This window comes from Oncorhynchus kisutch, linkage group LG8 (assembly GCF_002021735.2).
Source record: "Oncorhynchus kisutch isolate 150728-3 linkage group LG8, Okis_V2, whole genome shotgun sequence".
Lineage (NCBI taxonomy): Eukaryota > Metazoa > Chordata > Actinopteri > Salmoniformes > Salmonidae > Oncorhynchus > Oncorhynchus kisutch.
Window position 1 is genome coordinate 20,309,599 of NC_034181.2, and position 5,852 is coordinate 20,315,450.

At 39.3% G+C, this 5,852-nt stretch overlaps 1 pseudogene; it reads left to right on the forward strand.

The window, feature by feature from the left end:
* The first annotated feature begins 812 nt into the window (after positions 1–812).
* On the forward strand, positions 813–2,795 carry LOC109896097 (2-oxoglutarate and iron-dependent oxygenase domain-containing protein 2-like; annotated as a pseudogene).
* The last annotated feature ends 3,057 nt before the right edge of the window (positions 2,796–5,852 follow it).

The window sequence follows — 5,852 nt, forward strand, 5'->3', positions numbered from 1 at the left end:
AGCAATGTGACTCCATTAAAGCCGTTTTGTTGATTACATACCTTGGAAACTAAATGCTAAGAGTATCGGTTCACACCGGACACATAACAACGTTGGATCACAACAAACAACTCAAAATCCGGAAGCAATACCATAACTGCTTTTGACAGCTCCTCGTTCACTCTCATTTAACTACTAACAATAGTTTTTTATTATGGATGTTACTATAACTTTGATACGTTTATGTGTATTATCTTCATAGGATAATCATGAAAAACCGTAAGGATCGTAACGCAAATGTTTACACTAGTTGTTTTAGCGCTAAATATTTTCCCTCAGTTTCAACGTCATGTCAGATCAGCAGCAGTTAGAACTTATTATCAAGCGGTGGGTATCTACTAGCTAGCCAGTACAGTAGATCTACAAATAATTGTCATGTTAAAACATCTTGTTGGATAAATGTACTAGTTTGCGAGCTAACGTTAGCTAGTTAACTAGAAAACAGCAATTGTTTGCCAAACAGGTGTTATAACGAAAGCTTGGCTGCTCCACTGACACACAGTTCGAGCATATCCTGACAAAGGCAAGTAGGCCCACGCATTTAGAGTATTTATTAAAATTGTACTGAATGATTAGTCTTGAAAACCGGAGCGTTTGAAAATTGTGGGAGGCAATGCGGATGTCTAGACACTACTGAATGATCTTTCCATTTTGATGTGTGGTTAAATGTTTCCTTTATAGATTGCCAAATAAGTTTAATGGCGTCAGAGCCTTGGCGTGAAGTCAGCTGAGAGCTGCTGCCATAAGGGAGATTTATAAACCCCTCCATGACCATGTCTACCATCTACAGGTAGGAAGGAAGCCTACAATACTTTAGTCTCCATACACACTAAGATTGTAAAGTGTAATATTTGACTTACACTAACTCTTCATGAATCCTATCTGGCTCCAGAGTTTAAGCAGATGATGGATTATTGTCGAAGTGATGAGACCAGTGAAGAGGGACCGTTGAGTTTAATGCAGACAGAAGCAGATACGTTTTCCATAAAGAGTTCCTATTTGAAATAGGTGGTGCATGTCATTGTTTTAAATCTTTTGAAGCCCCAAGGATCTTGCGCTTGCCTGTGTTTTTTTTTATTTTTATGTAAAGCTTCTGTGATGAGCTGGAACACTTTGAACAGTCTACAGACCCAACAGAATGAACTACAGGGTATGCTTCCTCTTTCATATAAAATACATCTGTAGGCTATTAGATATGGAGACCTCAGGCAAAATATTCAATGTATCAAGTGTTACCTGTGGTAACTCATGGTCCTTTTGTTTGCGATGTTCTTTCGTCCACACAGATCCTCCTGAACGAGCTAGGATTTGACAATGGCTTTTACCACCCCTCTCCGTGTGCAGTATCTGTAGCCTCTCACATCTCTGCTCTACCCTAACTGTTGCGGACGCTGCCTAGACAGCCACAAGGCCTTCATGGTGAAATATGACATTCATGAAGACCTGGACCTCGTCTACCATTACGACAACGCAGAGGTCACTCAATGTGTCTCTGGGGAAAAAGTTCACTGAAAGGAACCTCTACTTTGGTGACATGAAACAGGTGCCTAATCAGAGCCAATTTGGGAAGTGTAATAACCCAATATCCAATTTATTATAGATATTGAAATATTTGAATTTACCTTATGTAGAATGAAAGAACAAATGAAGCTGTGATCTTGATTTAGGTTCATACTATCTCTCATTGATTCCACGCACTGTGGTTTTAAAACCATGCCAGTTCATACAGGTTACACACTGTTATATTTCGGGTTGGGAAATCTCCCAGAAGTATTAGTTGCACAAACAAAAGTCGCCACAGCCCTATGAGTAAACATTCTCATTGTTAGTCTAGTGTGGCTCATTGGTTGATAGTGTTTTCCTGACCCTGCAGGTGCCTCTGAGTGAGAGTGTCTGCAGAGGTAGAGCAGGGAATGACAGAGGGTCTCCTATACAGAGGACAACACATGCACGGTGCCCTGCCCATCTCCTCTGGCCAGTGCTGGAACCTCATTGTCTGGCTGAGGGCCTCACAGGAGAGGAAAAAACTGTGCCCCATGTGCAAAAAGTTGCCTACCTTGGTCGAGGGACAGGGCTTCACAGATGGCTTCACCAGTGACTCAGGGATGTCTCTTCTACAGGATGTATCATGCGTTCCGCATTAACTTAATGCTGCTGGTCCATATGTATTTGTGTATGTTAGTATGATTTGTGTCTGGATGTCTGCTTATCGTGGACATTATCGCATGTGCCAAAAAAGAGTTATAGAGAGGAAACGTGGTAGACATTAGGAACATTATTTCTACATAATACTGCACTACATACTTCATTACGCAGTGTCACATTTATTCCAATCTTTTCTAAATTATCATATCCATAAAAAATATGTGTAGCCTGTGATTTGAATGGTCTTTTGTCTCGGTAGGGATATTATATATCCAAAAGTCAATAGACACTAGTGAAGAAAACCTGAGCGTTCACCTTTGTACCTTACTTTTAGTGGGCTTGCTTCTTGTTCACAGAAATTGGGAAATATTTGAAATGCTGTAAACTTTATACATAATGTAAGTAATATAAATAAATTCATAGCTGTAGTTATCTTAGTATGTCAGTAATATATTTTTAGAAAACAATAATGCACAGGCATTTCTCTGTATTGGTAAAAATCAATAATATTGAAAGGATCAACAACACATTTACACACCAAATATCTGAAGAATACAGCTCGTACATAGTATAAATCATATTTCATTTAATAAACCATAATTGATCATCAATTTATTGCCCCTCTGTGCATGCCTCTTTTGTTGTCAAGTATGGTAACCCCTCCTCCCTAATTGTCCTCCATTACACCCTGTTGTTCAGTGTCTGCACAGTAATTGCACACAGTCATTTACACACAGTAGGGAATAATAACGTGATTGCAAAACACTATTCAACCATGTTATTATCAAATCAATCCTTTTCAGCACTAAAAACAATATTCAGTCCAGTGGGCTATTCCATTTTTTTGGTTGTTTCTTTTTTCCAATGGCTTGAAAACACAAGAGGGAACAGGGAATAGGAAAGCTAGTTTGCTAGCAGAAGAGATGCACCATATAACCTCTCAACACACATACACACACACACCAAAACATTTATTTTATTTAGCTAAATAAGGATATTCAAAAACTCATTTGTCACATGAAAAGGCAGGCCATGTTAACAATCACCTACAGTACATTGAAATTCTGGATTGCACTTAAAGTTATCCTGGACCTTATACGTTATACTTACTATACACTGTGTGTATAAAACATTAGGAACACCTGCTCTTTCCAAGACAGACTGACCAGGTGAATCCAGGTGAAAGCTATGATCCCTTATTGATGTCACTTGTTAAATCCACTTCAACCAGTGTAGCTGAAGGGGAGGAGACAGGTTAAAGAACCATTTTTAAACCTTGAGACATGGGTTGTGTATATGTGCCATTCAGAGGGTAAATGGGCAACAGAAAATATGTATTAAGTGCCTTTGAACAAAGTATGGTAGTAGGTGCCAGGTGCACCGGTTTGTATCAAGAACTGTAACCATGCTGTTTTTTTCATGCTCAACAGTTTCCAGTGTGTATCAAGAATGGTCCACCACCAAAAGGACATCCAGCCAAAATGACAACTGTGGGAAGCATCGGAGTCAACATGTGCCAGCATCCCAATGGAAAGGTTGTGATCGAATCCACCCAATATTAGTCACTTTCAATGCAGCATACCGAAACAAAACAAACTATGCAAGAACTATGCAAGTATGCAAAGCTAAGTATGCAAGAGATTTTGTTGTAGGCTTTCTATTAAATTGACTCTCATCACTCAGCTCGTACTCTACACAAACACAGGACTGTGTTTACAGCATGAGTGGTAGTGAATAGTTGTTTTGAGATCAAAGCCAGATTTGCATATAGCCACCTGGGCACATTTGTTCTTATCCTTTGCTATATCCTTTGCTAGTTAGTGAGCTATTAGCCCAGTTATTGCTAATTCGTAGTCAGCAATGGGGGAGTGATTGCTTCCAACAATAGCACAAAATGTGTACATTTCCAGACATCTTTCAAAAGCGAGTCAGGTAAAGAGCTTATTTTTGTCTTAAAGGGGTCAATGTCCTATTTTGAGACAGGCTTGAATAAGCTAAGTAGCCAATAGGCATAGGTTAGCATAATTTGTCTGATTTTCTATAATAATTGTATGGGAATAATTGTGCATTTTATTTTGTAAAGTGTTTCTTGCATCAAACAACACAACATATTCAGTCACCTCATTGTCTGAAGAACAAATTGATAAACAGGTTATGTCAAGCCCTGCATGTTTTTTTCTAAAGTCATGGAATGTAGGCCTACGTTGAACACCACACATTGGCTGCTATTGAAGGCTGAATGATAGAACAGCTATTTCCATGTTAAAATGTTATGGGATGCATTTTATACATTGTTTTTCATGGTAGGACACTCTGGTAGGCCTAATTTAAGATCAAATAGCCACAGGAGCCTACTTGACCACTGTTTGCAACTGTAAGTTAAAGCAGGTACAGCTTCAATGGTCGTAGTAAATGGACGCTGGAAGTTGCACAGAATTTTCACAACATTCAAGTTCGCGCTCAGCAGACCTGAAATTTACTCAGTGCCCCAAACAATTTGGGGGAACATTGAGTCCATGCCCCAACGTATTGAAGCTATTCTGAGGGCAAAAGGGGGTGCAACTCAATATCAGGAAAGCATGCCTAATGTTTTGTACACTCAGTGTAACTTTCTGTATGTACAAACTGTGAAAAAAATACTATATATACAGTACCAGTCAAAGTTTGGAAACACCTACTCATTTTATACATTGTAGAATAATAGTGAAGACATCAAAACGATGAAAACACATATGGAATCATGCAGTAACCAAAAAAGTGTTATACATTGATTGTCCTGTTGAAAAACAAACGATAGTCCCACTAAGCGCAAACCAGATGGGATGGCGTATCACTGCAGAATGCTGTGGTAGCCATGCTGGTTAAGTCTACCATGAATTCTAAGTACATCACAGACAGTGTCACCAGCAAAGCACCCCACATCATCACACCTCCTCCTTCATGCTTCACGGTGGGAACCACACATGCAGAGATCATCCGTTCACCTACTCTGCGTCTCACAAAGACACAAATTTGGATTCATCAGACTTAAAGGACAGATTTCCACCGGTCTAAAGTTCATTGATTGTGTTTCTTGGCCCAATCAAGTCTCTTCTTATTGGTGTCCTTTAATAGTGGTTTCTATGCAACAATTCAACCATGAAGGCCTGATTTAACACAGTCTCCTCTGAACAGTTGATGTTGAGATGTGTCTGTTACTTGAGCTCTGTGAAGCATTCATTTGGACTGCAATCAGAGGTGCAGTTAACTCTAATGAACTTATCCTCTGCAGCAGAGGTAACCCTGGGTCTTCCTTTCCTATGGCGGTCCTCATGAGAGCCAGTTTCATCATAGCGCTAGATGTTTTTTGCGACTGCACTTGAAGATCTTTAAAATTTCTTTACATTTTCAGGACTGACTGACCTTCATGTCTTAAAGTAATGATGGACTGTCGTTTCTCTTTGCATATTTGAGCTGTTTTATCAAACAGGGCTATTTTCTGTATACCACCCCTACCTTGTCACAACACAACTGATTGTCTCAAACACATTAAGAAGGAATTAAATTCCCACAAATTAACATTTAACAAGGCATACCTGTTAATTTAAATGCATTCCAGGTGACTACCTGGAAGCTGGTTGAAGCTGGTTGAGAGAATACCAAGAGTATGCAAAGATGTAATCAAGGCA